Source organism: Enhydra lutris, unplaced genomic scaffold, assembly GCF_002288905.1.
Source record: "Enhydra lutris kenyoni isolate GAN:26980312 unplaced genomic scaffold, ASM228890v2 scaffoldscaffold9, whole genome shotgun sequence".
Classification (NCBI taxonomy): Eukaryota; Metazoa; Chordata; class Mammalia; order Carnivora; family Mustelidae; genus Enhydra; species Enhydra lutris.
In genome coordinates, this window is record NW_019154093.1 from 11,150,532 (window position 1) to 11,166,687 (window position 16,156).

The 16,156-nt window shown below is 40.8% G+C and overlaps 1 long non-coding RNA gene across 1 annotated transcript in view; it reads left to right on the top strand.

Moving 5' to 3' along the window:
* The first annotated feature begins 1,449 nt into the window (after positions 1–1,449).
* Positions 1,450–16,156, top strand: part of LOC111143255 — a 25,615-nt gene continuing 10,908 nt past the window's right edge. The window contains exons 1-2 of the long non-coding RNA XR_002640317.1: positions 1,450–3,040; positions 3,591–3,648. This is a non-coding gene — a long non-coding RNA (uncharacterized LOC111143255). The remainder of the gene's footprint in view (positions 3,041–3,590; positions 3,649–16,156) is intronic.

A 16,156-nucleotide genomic window follows, 5' to 3' on the forward strand; every position in this document is an offset into this window, starting at 1 on the left:
CTCTGAGGAGCCAAGACTTGAATGCAGTGAACGGAGGAGCCTTGGAAAGATCCTGCAAGTCTCCCGACACAAGAGTGAGTCTGGCCTGTTGAGAACCAGCAAGAAGTCCAGTATGGCTGGAGGAGAGACGTGGGGATGAGTTTTGTGCATTAGACAGGTGCCAGAGTATGTAACATTGCATTCTAAATGTGATGGGAAGATTGTGAAGATTTGAGAAGAGGGCTATAGTCTGATTTACTTTTGAAAAGTTCTCCCTGGCTATGTGTGGGGAATAGATAGTAGGGATGGCAAGAGGGCAAATAGGGAGACCAGTTAGGAGGCAATTGGCCCAGAGTCCAGAAAACAGATGAGGGTGCCTTGGACTAGGGTGTTGGGAGTGGAGATTCTCCTCTGGTGGCCAGACTGTGTCAGCCTGAGCAGCCTTGGAAGCAATGTGTTAAAGAGGGCAGGGCCACTGTCAGTCTGGATCATTGCTATGGTCTGAACTTTTGTGTTCTCAAACTCATATGCTGAAAACTTCATACCCAAGGGGGTGGTATTAGGAGGTGAGGTCTTTGGGAGATGATTAGGTCATCAGGACAGACTTCATGATTGGGATTAGCACCCTTGCAAAAGAGATCCCACAGGGCTTGCTAGCTCCTTCTGCCATGTGAGGTTATAAGAAGTCTGCCACCCTGAAGAAGACCCTCTCGTGACCATGCTGGCACCCTGGTGTCAGACTTCTGGCCTTCAGAACGTGAGAAATTTCTATTTATAGGCTCCCCAGTCTACGGCATTTTGTTCAAGTAGCCTTAACGGACTAAGTCACTGTCTCTCACATGGAAGAGAGCTGCCCTCCAACATGGACCACCTACTCTGTACGGTGGAATGAGGAAGAGGAAGGAACTACTTTGCCTGAGCCAATGCATGGGGAAGTCTATTTGTTCCAGCAGTTTATCCTTATAACTAACACAGGGATTGTCATCGAAGTACACACGTACCGTGGAGATAGTGCAGGTTCAGTTCCAGACTGCTACAATAAAGCAAGTCAAATTTTCTTGGTTTCCCAGTGTATTTAAAAGTTTTAAGACCAGGGTACCTGGATGGCTTAGTCAGTTAAGCATCTGCCTATGGCTCAGGTAATGAACTCAGGGTCCTGGGATTGATTCCCACATGGGGCTCCTTGCTCATCTGGGGAGCCTGCTTCTCCCTCTGCCTCCCACTCTCCCTGCTTGTGCTCTCTCTCTGACAAGTAAAAAAGAAAAAGAAAAAAGAATGGAGACTAAAAGATCAGAAATAAGATCTTTAACGAAATTTATAAGCCTGTATATATATGTATTTATTATATATACTGTATGTAATACCATACAGTAGTCTGTGTAAGTGTGCAATAGCATTATGTTTAAAAACACTGTGTACATACCTTAATTGAAAAAATACTTTATTGCTAAAAAATGCTAATCATCGTCTGAGCTTTCAGCAAGTGGTAATTACTAATCATAGACCACCATAACAAATATAATAATGAGAAAGTTTGAAATTTTTCGTGAATTACCAAAATGTGAGAAACATGGAGTGTGCAGGGGGAAATTGGGGCCATTTTAGAAGCTGCCTGCACACTGAACAGTACCATTTCTGGGTACAGGGAAAAGAAACGTGACAAATTGTCCATTGACTCCTAAATGATTCTTTTTGGAAGTGGCATACAGTACTTCTGCTCATATTTTGTGGCCAAACAGGTCGCACTGCCACCACTAACTTCCAAGGGATAGGAAATTGCAGTCCTACCATGTACTGGAAAGAAGAGGGAACCCAGAGCATTTGTGAATAGTACTGACTGTAAGTCCCAGGTGCAGAACATGACGTTAACTGGGATTTGTCCTTTAGTCCAGGATGGAAACTAGGATTAAGAGGTGAGCCATTAAGGACCCCACAGTGCAAAAAAAGAGCCATAAATAACTGGGTGCCAGACAACCTCTCCACTTCCAGGACTTACTAAAGGGTGACCAGTCTTCTCCATCCTCAACCGTTTCCCCAGACCTGTTCTGACAACCCCCACTTCAGATAACTTCAAGATTAGTTGGAGCGGTGGGGATGGGAACCAGCAGCCATGAATCAGCCGGGGAAAAGGACCCCCTGGGTTTGCTCCAAAAATCAAGTGAGGATTCCAAGCGATTCCCCCTTGGAGACTGGGGCTGCTCGCAAGAAGGAGGTTGGAAACCTGTATAGAAACAAGAGGGAGGAAGGGAGGCCAAGTGGACATCCCATTAGGTGTTCTGGCTGGAGGGGGAACTACGGGCCCAGGGAGTTGGCAGGGGTCACCCTGGGTTGGGGCTACGCATCAGAGAACTGTGCGGGAGACAGCGCCGCACACTTGGGCACCCAGCGACCCAATCCTCAGCACGCCACCGGGAAAGCTCGGGCACCCGGCGGCGGTGGGGTCTACAGAGACCGCGCGCCGCAGGGTCTTGTGGGAGGTGCGGCGGGGCTGTCCGTGCGCAGGCGCAGTGCTGCCGGACCGCGGGCTTGACCCCCGCCACCAAGCGCTGGCAAAGCTGGGCCGCTCTTTGCAGCGCCCCAAGTTACTCGCGGAGAGACTGGAGCTCACAGGGGCACTCTGGGTCAGCGGAGCCATGCAGGTCAGAGCGCCAGACTGCGGGTACGATGGAGGGACTTGAACCCCAAATCTGGGGCCTCGGGAGCAATGGTCTCAAAAAGAGGGTGATGCTGAGATTTGGCTATGGAGTGTGGGAACCTTCCACGTTCTCTAAGCACTCACTTCGCCGGGCTCTGCTCGTCTCCGACGGGGGTTAGTGGCATCTGTCCCCGAGTGGTTTGTGGGTCCCTTTCTCCTTCCGACTCCAGGCTTGGCGCCGCAACCCTGCGCGGGGCTGCTCCGGCTCTGAGTGTCCCCCGGGTCAGGGCCGCAATCCCGCGGCTCCTCTCTCAGAGCAGTGTGCCCCGGGGGATCCACCCTTTGGTGCCTCGGGTTTCTCTCAAGTGTTGTATCGCCTGCGTTGCCGTTCTTGTGTCCAGTGGTCCCTAGCCCGAGTTCCTCCAGGTATGTATCAGGAGAGGTGCTTAGTGGGGCTTTGAACCTGGCTGGGTTTCCGAAGACTTGCTGAGGTGGCGGTGGGGAGGACGGACGGGGTGAGAATAGAGATTTGGAGCCTAGGAGAAAGTTGCCAGCTGAGGACAAGCTGTTCCTGAGCCAGTGGGAACAAGCCATGCTCTAATGAATGAAGGCTGTAGCTCCACAGGAACCTATCCTTGAAGGGACACACCTGTGACCTGAGACCTGCCAAAACTGAGCCAAGACGGTGGTGTGGATGAGGACCGGAGTGTGGAGCTGCTGGGGCTGCAGAGGTTCCTTTGCATGGCTTGGGTCAAGTGACCCCTTTCAGAGATCAGGGAGGGCCTGTGGAGGTTTTGACTGAGAACAGAGGAAGGATAACTTAACCGAGAGGGTGAACAATCTGCAGTATGGAGAAAAGAAGGAAACATAGGGCAGGGGAGTTGAGGGAGTGGTTCAGACAAGGCAGAAACAATGTGGCCATTCTTTGGGAGCTGCAAGGAAGACTTGGTATCTCATGGCTCCTTTTCTCCTCCAGCTCTGTCTCCTTAACTCCGTAACCTTGCCCAGGCAGAAGAAGAAATGACCACTTCCAGGTAAGATGCAGTTTTTCTTTTTCAGTCCAGACTTTTGAGGAAAAACATAAGTTGCTCTTTCTCCTTCAGGAAAGGAGAAGGAAACTTTCATGGAGCACTTACTGCATGCTAGATACACTCAACACTGACTTTTCTTTTAATTCTCACAGTAGGTGTAAGAAGTGGATGTTATTCCCATTTTACAGATGTAGCAACTGCCTCAATGAGGGTTAGAGACTTGTCAAGTTCACCAGGCTATTAAATGGGGAAGTCAAGATTCATCTCTAGGTTCCTTGCCTCTGCTGTACATGTTGTCAATGGACAAGTCTTCTCATCCATGGACTGGGCATACATTGTCCACATCTAAAGGGGTGGGTCTAATCTCTGAAATGAGGGACTCCAAAGAGAATGCTACCTTCAGGCCTGATGCCCTCCTTTAAGTTTGTTCCCTTCTCTACTTGACATTTAGCTCCTTCATTTATCCACTTAGTTATGAAGTCAAAGGTATCAGTGCTAGAGAAAGGTGATGGAGGAAGACTTCCTGAAGTAGGTGAGCTTTTGTTTCTTTTTTTTTTTTAACATTTTATTTATTTATTTGAGAGAAGAGAGAGACAGTGAGAGAGAGCATGAGCGAGGAGAAGGTCAGAGGGAGAAGCAGACTCCCCGTGGAGCTGGGAGCCTGATGCGGGACTTGATCCCGGGACTCCAGGATCATGACCTGAGCTGAAGGCAGTTGCTTAACCAACTGAGCCACCCAGGCGCCCTGAGCTTTTGTTTCTTAAAGAGAACATTTGAGTATATGAACTTCCATACCTCTTTCAAGTCTTTGCTTTTTGTTGTTGTTGATAATTGTTTTATGGCCTGATAGGTGATCAATTTTTACAATGTTTCATGTGTACTTGAGTAGAATGTGTATTCTCTAATGGTAGGTGCCAATGTCTATAGGTGTCCATTTATTTTTGTTTGACTGACCCATCAGTAATTGAGAGAAAAAATGCATGATATTTCCTTGAGTAGTAGATACATCAGTTTCTCTCTACAGTACTTACGTTGTTTAAAAAGATGTAATTTGTAGATGTTGTAAGATGTATATTATATATAAGTTTAGAGTTGAGTTGTTATAGCTTCATGGAGAATTGAATTTTTTATCTCTATGCAGTGATCTTTTATTTCACTAGTGGTGCTTTTCATCTAGAAATTTACTTTCTTTGATATTAATATAGCTATTCCAGCTTTCTTTTGGTTATTATCTTTTTACATACTTTACATTCAACCTTTTCATGGCCTTATGCTTTGGGTGTATCGCTTGTTAACAATTTAAAGCTGAATTCTCCTCGTCCCCTCTCATCTCTGCCTTTTTAACTGGCAGGTTTAGTCTGTTTGCATTTAGTGTAGTTATTGGTATATTCAAAGTTTTCATACTGTCTTACTTTTTTTTTAAAGTAGGCTCCACACACACTGTGGAGCCCAACATGGGGTTTGAACTCACATTCTTGAGATCAAGACTGGAGCTGATATCAGGAGCTGGACACTTAACTGACTGAGCCACCCAGGTGCCCCATACTTATATTTTAATTTTATTTGTCCATTTTTTTCTGTTTTCTCCCCCTCCTTTCTTACCTTTTGGGTTGTTTTTTTTTTTTTTTTTTTTTTTAAGATTTTGTGTATTTGAGAGAGAGCATGAGAGGGGAGAAGGTCAGAGGGAGAAGCAGACTCCCTGCAGAGCTGGGGCCCAATGTGGGACTCCGGGATCATCAGATGAGCTGAAAGCAGTGGCTTAACCAACTGAGCCACCCAGGCCCCCAGCCTTTTGGTTTTTGTACATTGTTTTTTAAGTGGCTAGGGTTCCCCCCCCCTTTTCTACTTATTTCAAATTTATAACCCATGTAAGGTTATATTCTTTGGGTGGTTATCCTTGAAATTTTTGTTTGACTGACCCATCAGTAATTGAGGGAAAAAATGCAAATTTGCAAATCTAGGTTTAAACAACTTAAAGAATATTGCAAAGACTTTAAAACTCTTTACCACTGATCACATCCTCACTTGAATTATAAGCTATTATTTTCTGCCTTTTTATTCTGTTCTTTTAACTTCATGAATTAGATATTATTAGAATTATTTTATACAGTGTTTGTTTGGATTTGCATACATATTTATCACTTATTTGTGTGCCATTCCTTCTCAGACTTTTAGGATCCCTTTTCTCTTTCCTTAGGTGGATTCCTTAGAAGTTCCTTTTTAATTCCTCTTTAGACATTCCATTTTGTTATTTTTCCACAATTGTATGTTATTTCCAGATAATTTCTTTGCTTGATTATCTTATAATTGTATCTTTCATTTTTTCAAATAATTTATGTATTGCTGCTCTCGTTCTGTATCTAATGGTTTAAATATCAATAGTTTTTAGTAGTCTAAATTTGTTTTCTGCTGACTCTCATCTTTGGTGACTTTAATTGTTAGCTCACTGATTGATATTAATATGTAGGAGTCCTACGGGAAATTTTCCTCCAGAGGGAACTTGCTTCTATTTCTGCCAGTAGCTTAGAGGATGCTACTAGATGATTCCAGTTCCTTAATGTCATTTTGCCACAAACCTTTCAGAGGGCTTTTGGAAATATGTGTCAAAAGTCTTTAAAGTGGGGTGCCTGGGTGGCTTAGTGGGTTGGGTGTCTGCCTTTGGCTCAGGTCATGATTCTGGGGTCCTGGCATTGAGCCCTGCATCAGGCTTCCTGCTCAGCAGGGAGGGTGCTTCTCCCTCTGCCCCTGTTTGTGCGCTTTCTCTCTCTCTGAAAAATAAATAAATAAAATCTTTTTTAAAAAGTCTTTAAAATGCCTATGTCTTTGACCTACCGATTCTACTTCTAGGAATTTACCCAAAGAAAAAAGTTGATAAGTGCATAAAATTTAAATACAGTGATATAACTTGCAGTTAGTAATAGTAATAATCAGTATAGTAATAAAAACTGGGAAGCGATTTAAGTGTTCAATATAGGGAAACTGTTTTAAATAAACTATGATGTAACCATAAGGTGAACCAGTCTGGCTATTAACAAGGTGCAGAAGAACATTTACTAGCAAGGGAAAATGTTCATGATACTGTAATTGAAAAATATTTTTAAAGTTATGAAGAATATTCCCAATGTAAAAAATCTATATATGTATGCCAAAATATAAATAGAAGTTATTTTGGAGGCAATGTGATTATATAATATGTATTTTTTTTCTGTAGTTTTCTCTTATTTTTTATAGCACTTTTGTTATCAGAAAAAAACAAATGAAAAGTAATTCCCTTTCAGGGAGCAGGGAGTTATTAGAGATGTTTGTTGTTTTATTTTCAAGTTTTTTTTACTTTGATGAATAGTAATTATATTAGCACATACTCTGGGGTGGGAGGGAAGGTCATGATTTAAGTGTTTAGCCTAGAAATACGAGCTAACACTCCAACAAACTAGTGGGCTAGATCAGTAGGGTTTTTTTTTTTTTTCAAGTTTTTAAGTTTAAATTTAATTAGCCAACATATAGTACATCATTAGGTTTTTAAAAAAGATTTTATTTATTTGACAGAGATCACAAGTAGGCAGAGAGGCAGGTGGAGAGAGAGGGGGGAAGCAGGCTCCCCACTGAGCAGAGAGCCTGATGTGGGGCTTGATCCCAGGACCCCGAGATCACAACCTGAGCCGAAGGCAGAGGCTTAACCCACTGAGCCACCCAGGTGCCCCACATCATTAGTTTTTGATATAATGTTCAATGATTCATTGGTTGTGTATAGATCAGTGCTTTTAAAAAATATATATAAAAAGGTATATAGCACTGAAAAATAATCTCCAGCCAAGTGGTAGTACAATTGTTTTGCACAGGCATTCTAGAAGCAAGGAATATGAAGAAGAACCAGGGCTGCCTGGGTGGCTCAGTCAGTTAAACGTCTGACTCTTGATCTAGCCCAGGTCTTGATCTCAGGATCGTGAATTCAAGCCCCATGTTGTGCTCCATGGTGGGCATGGAGACTACTTAAAAAAGAAGAGGAAGAGGAAAAAGCAGCAGCAGAGGTCATACTTTCTTTATATAAGACCAAATAAATCAGAGGCTTAGAGTACATATTTCTATCAGCAGCTAATTTATATATCTCTATACTACACAGGGATCAGTAGGATCATTATAAATATGAGACATCTTAACACAGCCAGTGATTTTTCCATACAGTCTGTAGTGGAACAGCCATATATACACTTGATGTTTTTTCTTTAATAGTTTAAATAAAACATAGGGTTGAGTATTAAATACTGTGGTCTTAAGCATTTGTAATAACACATCTCTGTTATATTTAGGAATAAATTTTAGAAAATAACAAAATGTAACTGATGTGATCATTCATTATCAACTAAGAACAAATCCAATTTTATTTTTGTAAATTTGTAAAACAAACTCTTTAACAAATATTGTCCATCTCCCAATATTCAAAATCAAGTCAAAATGTTAAAGATATTTCTATATTCAAGACCAACTTGAGTATTTTCATTTTTACAGCCAGTTCCCAAAAGCTTTTCATAATTAAGAATTGAAAATGAGTGCTACAATATGAACATGCCTAATTTTTGGGCATTTATTTTGATCAGCTTTGTTTCTGAAGTTGCTGTATATCTAGATTTAGAATTTTGCATTAATTCACTTCATCATAACAGATGCTTTTTATAGGAAATAATCTTGTGATGATCCAGAAACAGAATTAAGACAGGGGCTAGGTATCTAGAACATAGTTTTAACCTTAAAACTGTCATTTATTTAATTATCAAAAAATGGGTTTATTCAGGAAAAGCAGAGAACCGCAAGTAGGGACAAGCAAACCAAGGCAAAGCCATAGGCAAGGCTGTGTTCTCCATTTTTATAAAAAGAATGCTCTTTCATACAGTAAAAGAGTGGGAGAAGTTGGGAGGGCTGTTATAAATAAAAAGTCCATTGGAGTAAACTGGCAGTTCAGAGTGTAGTGCCTTTTCATTGGCTGATTTGTGACAATCTCTCATTGGCTGGGCTGTTGTCAGGGCAGGAGAAAACTTTCTTCCTCCTGCTGGGATGATAAAGTAGTAGCTAAAGTAGTGCGAACTTCCAAGGTACAAGTTTCTCTTCTTGTTGGGTCTGCAACTGACCCAGTGATAGGGTGTGAGAGCTCCCCCTGCCGGCCTCCTGACTCCATTCTAAAGGAGGATTCCTTCAGTCTTTAAGTCACAAATAATAGATAGTCCTAGAAAATAAGAGTTATAATTATTATACACTAAGTATTGATGATGTTGATGCTTGAATTTAAAGACTGAAATATCATTAGTGAGTTATTTTAAGGCTTTACAAAAGGCACTGAATTTCATTCTTAGAGTCTCCCAACAGTACAACTTATTCTTTCTTCTTAGAACCACAGTGCATACAAATAGCCACACTAAAAGATCTATCACATCCTTATTCATATTAGTAGTTTATTGTACAATAATTGGGAAGAAAAGCGCTAGTTTTTCAGTAATCCTATAAAATGATTTTCATTTATTAAGACACATGCTTGCCTATTGCCCAAACTGCCAGTTCTTCCCAAGAGCATTTTAAGAACTAGTCACTCATGGGGGACCTGGGTGACTCAGTCAGTTAAGCATCTGCTTTGGCTCAGGTCATGATCCCGGGGTCCTGAGATGGAGCCCCTCATCTGCTTCTCCATCTGCTTCTCCCAATGCCCTCCCCTCAATCCTACTAACGCTCTCTCTCTCTCTCTCGCTCTCTCTCTCAAATAAATAAATACAATCTTAAAAAAAAAAAAAAGACCTAGTCACTCTTTGGACACCTGGTTGGCTCAGTCAGTTAGGCGTCCAACTCTTGATCTCAGCTCAGTTCTTGAATTCAGAGTCGTGAGTTCAAGCCCTGCATTGGGCTCCATGCTAAGCAAGGAGCCTACTTTAAAAAAAAAAAAAAAAAAAAAAAAAAGACCTAGCAACTGTATTTGGGCATGAACGCATCTCTGTTTCCCTTGGTAATTAGTCTGTAAGATAGTTCAAGAATCTATAAGTTTGCTTGAAAATAGGAATGATATCTTCCTAATCAAATGAAAACTTTACATTTTGTGAACATGGGGGTCAGAAGGTTGATAATATGATCAGAAGGGTTTTGAACTCCCAAATAAATGGTTATTGTTTTTAAAAATAATCATTGCATGTTGACATCTGTTATTCTTATTTTGGTTTATATTTTCTCTGTTTATTTCACTGATGCATCCCAAGTACCTAGACCACTGTCCTTTAAGTGCATTTTAAAATTAGTCATTTCTTGTTTCTGTCTTTTTTTTAAGATTTTACTCATTTATTTGAGAGAAAGAGCATGAGAGGGGAGAGGTCAGAGGGAGAAGCAGACTCCCCGCTGAACAGGGAGCCTGATGTGGGACTTGGTCCCAGGACTCCAGGATCACAACCTGAGCTGAAGGCAGTTGCCCAACCAACTGAGCTTCCCAGGCACCCCTTGTTTCTGTCTTTTAATTGAAGTACAGTTGACACAGAAGTTTCTTTTATTAAATGTTGTTTTGCCATCCTGTGAGATACCACAGAGATTTTCCTCTTTCACTTGTTTTGATTACAGAAGTAATAGATTTTCTAATGCCAGCTATTCAAATAATCAAAATCCTCTTTAGTTAAAAGAAACTTACTGAAGGATATTTGGTAGCTCACAGAATCTCCTCAGAGGCCAGAAAGACAGTCTGGAAGCTACACAATTTAGAACAATGCCCAAATCACACAGCTGGACCATCCCAGTGGAGAGACCACTGCTGCTGAGGCAGACACCCAGTTCGCATTGCTGTCCCAGGGCTGCAAACACCACCCCTAGAACATTTGCTTCTACTGCTTCTGGTACTGGATGCCTCTGCTGCTATCCTTACCATTTCTAGCCATTAGCTTCTGAATTAAAGACTTATGCAAGTGCATCGTCTTGGTGGACTAACCAAGGGATGCTGGCAAGTGAGTTTCTGCCTTGTATCTTTAGGACACACAGACACATAAGGTGAAGAATTCCCTAGACATACAGTGTTTAAATTTGCTGGGTTGCCAAAAGAATGATAGATCAAGGAACCTTTAGATTTGTTTAATAATAAAGATATCTGTTAGCCTGCCTAATTAGGCAGAGTTCAGGGAACTTAATGCTAAATTATAATTTTGAAATGAAATGGAACCTGGCTGTGTAGATAAATAAGTATATAAAGAAAACAGACGTCTCCAAGTGTGTATCTAAAACACATAAAACACTATGGGTCTGTGTATAGTTGTGGGGAGTGAGGGAAAGGGAAGTAGTTAAGGCTGAAACACAAGTTTGAAGCAGCTGGATGATGGTGATACTCTTCACTGAGATAGTAGCAGAGGAGATGGAGATGTGTATGTGTGTGTTTGTGGAGGGAGATCTGAGACAAATCCAGGTTAAAAATACAGATTTATGAGTTGTCACCTTGTATGTGGTCATTAAAGTCAAGGCCTTGGTTGAGATCATCCAGCTGATATGTGATGAGAAGAGAAAGAAGGTAACTAGAGAAGAACCTTGAGGAACACAGATATTTAAGGACTGGTCACAAAAGGAGGGGCCAGAGTAGAGGTTATGTGCAGGAAGGCAAGATGGTATAGATCAGTGAGGAAGCAGAGGTGGGATAGTGGCTCAGAATAGTGGTGGCAGCGGAGAGAAAAGAGATCTTTAGGAAGGCTTAGTGATGGAGCAGGTATGAGAGATGACACAGAGAAAATAAATGATGATGCTTATTTTGCTGACTTGAACATCTGAGTGGTTGAAGGTGTGGTTTCCTGAGTTAGGGAACATTGGGAGATAAGCAGGTTTGGAAAGGGAAATAAAGTCAGAATTGAGCAGGTTGGTATAGATGGCTTCGAAACATCTGAGTGGATTTTTATTTCATTTGACCTACTTCATACTGAATGTTCATCAAGTAGGTAGTGGGGCCTAGAACTCTAGGTCTGGGTAGAGGTCTTGGCTGCCAAAGTGCATTTAAGAGCTGCCAGCATTTGGGGATGCCAGCGGGCTCAGTCACTTAAGTGTCTGCCTTCAGCTCAGGTCATTATCCCAGGGTTCTGGGATCAAATCCCACATTGGCTCCTTCCTCAGCGGGAAGCCTGCTTATCCCTCTGTCTGTCACTCCCCCTGCATGTGTGCACACTCTCTCTCTGACAAATAAATAAAATACTAAAAAAAAAAAAAGAGTTACCAGCATTTGGATGGCATTTGAGGCTATCAGTGTAGATGAGATCACAAAAAGAGAGTGAGAAGAGGGCCTGGGAGCCAACCCAGGGAACCCCAACATTGATGAGTAGAGAAGGAGATTGAGAGTGATCAGTGAGGTAAGGAAAAAACTGTTGCTATGATATCCAGATTCTAGGAGTAGAGTTTTGAGGAAAACTATGTGGTTAGTGGGGCCAAATAATATCAAGAAATCAAGCATAAAAAGGATTGAAAACTTTCTATTGGATTTATCATCAAGGAAGTCATTAGTTATCTTAATGAGGATGAATTTCTAGAATTGGGAGTGTTAGATCAAAGGATGTTTGATAAATACTGCCAAATTGTTCTCCAAAAAAGTTTTTACCAATTTATACTCTTCCCATCAGTATAGGAGGGTCCTGTTTCCTCACACTATCACTAACAATGGGTATTATAAGTCTTAATCTTTACATGATGGGTAGGGGAAAATAGTATCTTGTTATCTGAATGTCCATTTCTTTGATAATTTGTGAGGCATTTATTTTTCATCTAGGAATTATTCATTCAGATCATTTTTTACTTGTCCATTTTTAAAGGATTTTATTTATTTATTTAGAGAGTGGGTAGAGGGTCAGAGAGAGAGAGAGAATCTCAAGTAGACTCAGCACTGAGTGCAGAGCCTGACACGGGGCTTGATTCCACAAACCTGAGATCATGACCTGAGCCAAAATCAAGAGTCTGACACCCAACTGACTGAGCCACCCAGGTGCCCCTCACTTGTCCATTTTTAACTGGGGGAATTTATCTTCTAATTGCTTTTTTTAAAATTTAGTTTTCTTATTATGTTCAAATAGCCAGCATATAGTACACAATTAGTGTTTTTTTTTAAGATTTTATTTATTTATTTGTCAGAGAGAGAGGGAGAGAGAGCGAGCACAGGCAGACAGAATGGCAGGCAGAGGCAGAGGGAGAAGCAGGCTCCCTGACGAGCAAGGAGCCCGATGTGGGACTCGATCCCAGGATGCTGGGATCATGACCTGAGCCGAAGGCAGCTGCTTAACCAACTGAGCCACCCAGGTGTCCCCATCATTAGTTTTTGATGTAGTGTTCAATGATTCATCTGTTGCATATGCTTTTAAGAGCTCTTCATATTATTAGGGTTAGTGAGACTCTGCATAAGATAATATGTATCTTTTAAAATATTTTAATTCTTTAATTACTCTTATAGCTTGGGTCAGAACTCTGAAGTGTCCTCTATTCTGTCTACTTTTATTAGTGTTCCCAAATTTACCCTTTGTACCACAAACACTGGTGTAGATGATTAAGAGGAATTACTGTTCATTGGTGTTCTAGGAACCTGTTACATTCAAGGATGTGGCCATGGACTTCACCGAGGAGGGGTGGGGGCAACTATACCCCACACAAAGGGCCCTTTACAAACAAGTGATGCTGGAGCTCTATGGCAACCTGGTCTTAGTGGGTGAGGACAACTACTCTTGGGAGGATTTTTGTTTCCTTGGTTGTTAAAACCTGTGGGCTCTTCAAGTATTTAACTAAGCAAGGGCTTCAGAGTCAAATATCAGAGTGTCCAAATCACTATTTTAAAAAAAATTGATTATTGAAGTATAGTTGACATAAAATATTATATTAGTTTCAGGTGTACCACATGGTGATTTGACAATTCTATACATTACACAATGCTCACCATGATAACTGTAGTTACCATCTGTCGCCATGAAGTGTTATTACAACGTTACTGATTATCCCTATGCTTTAGTATTTAAAGTAATTATAGATAAGCATGCACTGTTGCCATTTTGTTAATTTTTTTTCTGGTTATTATAGGTCTACTCTGTTCCTTTTCTCTTCTTTTGCTCTCTTCCTTTGTAACTTAATGGCTTTCTTTAGTGTTACAATTGGATTCTTTTCTCTGTATTTTTTGTGTATCTATTTTAGGTTTCTACACCCTATGTAATAGCAGTCTTTATTAAGTCAATGGTCACTTAAGTTTGAACAGCATTCTAAAAGCATTAAATTTTTACTTCCCCCTTCATATTTTATAATATGTCATATTTTACATCTTTTAATTTTGTGAGTCCCTTAATTTTTTATATGTAATTAATTTTACTACTTTTGTCTTTTAACCTTCATATTAGCTTTATGAGTGACTGATCTACAACCTTTATTGTATCTTTGTTTTTACTCATGAAATTTTTTCCATACACACACACACACACACACATTTCTAGTTAAAACCTTGTTTGCTTAAAGACCTTCCTTTAACACTTCTTGTGAGACTGAGTTAGTGGTGGTAAACTCCTTTCACTTTTTTCTGGGAAATTTTTAAATCTCTCCATCAGTTCTGAGTAGTAACCTTGCTGGGCAGAGTATTATTGGTCATAGGTTTTTTTCCTTTCAGTACTCTGAAAATGTCATGCCCTTCTCTTTGGCCTTCAAAGTTTCTGCTAAAAAAATCAGCTGATAGCCTGTTGATGTTTTCTTTGTATGTAACTAGTTGCTTTTCTCTTGCTGCTTTTTTTTTTTTTTTCAAAAGATTTTATTTATTTATTTGACAGACAGAGATCACAAGTAGGCAGAGAGGCAGGCAGAGAGAGAGGAGGAAGCAGGCTCCCTGCGGAGCAGAGAGCCTGATGTGGGGTTCGATCCCAGGACCCTGGAATCATGACCTGAGCCGAAGGCAGAGGGTTTAACCCACTGAGCCACCCAGGCGCCCCTTCTCTTGCTACTTTTAAGACTCTCTATTTTTAATCTTTAATTATTATGTGTCTTGGTGTGGACCTCTTTGGATTCATCTTATTTGGGGGCTCTCTGTGATTCCTGGACCTGGATGTCCATTTTCTTCCCCATGTTAGGGAAGTTTTCTGCCCCTTTCTCCCTTTCTCCTTCTAGAACCCCTATAATGTGAATAGTATGCTTGATGTTGACCCAGAGATGCCTTAACATATATATATATATATATATATATATATATATATATATATATGCTTTTTTTTTTTTTTTTTTGCTTTTCAGCGTGGGTGCTCTCCAGTACCCTGTCTTCCAGATCACCAGTCCATTCTTCTGCACCTCTAATCTCCTATTGATACCCTCTTGTGTATTTTTCACATAATTTATTGTATTTTTCAACTCTGATTGGTTCTTTTTTTATATTTTCTATTTCTTTGTTAAAGTTCTGAGTTCATGTGCTTCTCCAAGTCCAGTAAGCAACTTTATGACCATTATTTTGAACTCTTTATCAGGTAGATTGCTTATCTCCATTTTGTTTAGTTCTTTTTCTGAAGGTTGTCTTTTTACTTTCATTTGGAGAATATTCCTACCTGACCTCATTTTGTTTGACTTTCTGTGTTTGTTTCTGTGAATTAGATGGAACAGCTATTTCTCCTAGTCTTGAGGGAATGGCCTTCTGTAGGAGCATTCCCTGTGTAGATTGCATGGGGCTGGCTGCATAGAGTTGTATGTAGCAGGTGTGGGTTGGTGTTCCCAGAGCATATGCACCAGGGCTGCCCTATCGAGATAGCTGGAGTTGAGGCATGCACGGGTCAAGAGGTCTGTAGGTGCTCCATGCAGAGGCAGCCCTGGCAAGCAACTAGAGCTGAAGTCGGTGTGGACTGGGAAGTTCCATTGTGTTCCATACATCAAGCATACTATTCACATTATAGGGGTTCTAGAAGGAGAAAGGGAGAAAGGGGCAGAAAACTTCCCTAACATGGGGAAGAAAATGGACATCCAGGTCCAGGAATCAGATATCTTTGCATGTCAAGATATTTAGACCCACTTCAGTCTTTTTGATGGCTGTATCATATTCCACTGTATGAAATATTGGTGTACAGAAATTGTTAAATACATGCTTTATTGATGGATAGTTAAGATACCATTTTTTCTCAATTATAAATAATGCTGATAATAATAATGTCAACCTTCCCACCCCCCAGCAACCCTCAGTTTGTTTCATAAGATTAAGAGTCTTTTATGGTTTGTCTCCCTCCCCATCCCATCTTGTTTCATTTTTTCCCTCTCTATCCCCCACAACCTCCCGCCCTGCCTCTCAAATTCCTCATATCAGAGAGATCATATGATAATTGTCTTTCTCTGATTGACTTATTTCACTCAGTGTAATACCCTCTAGTTCCACCCACATCACTGCAAATGGCAAGATTTCAGAGTTTTGATGGCTGTATAGTATTCCATTGTTTCTATGTATGTATGTGTGTGTGTGTATGTGTGTGTGTGTGTGTGTGTGTGTATGTGTATATATATATATATATATATATATATATATATATATATATAT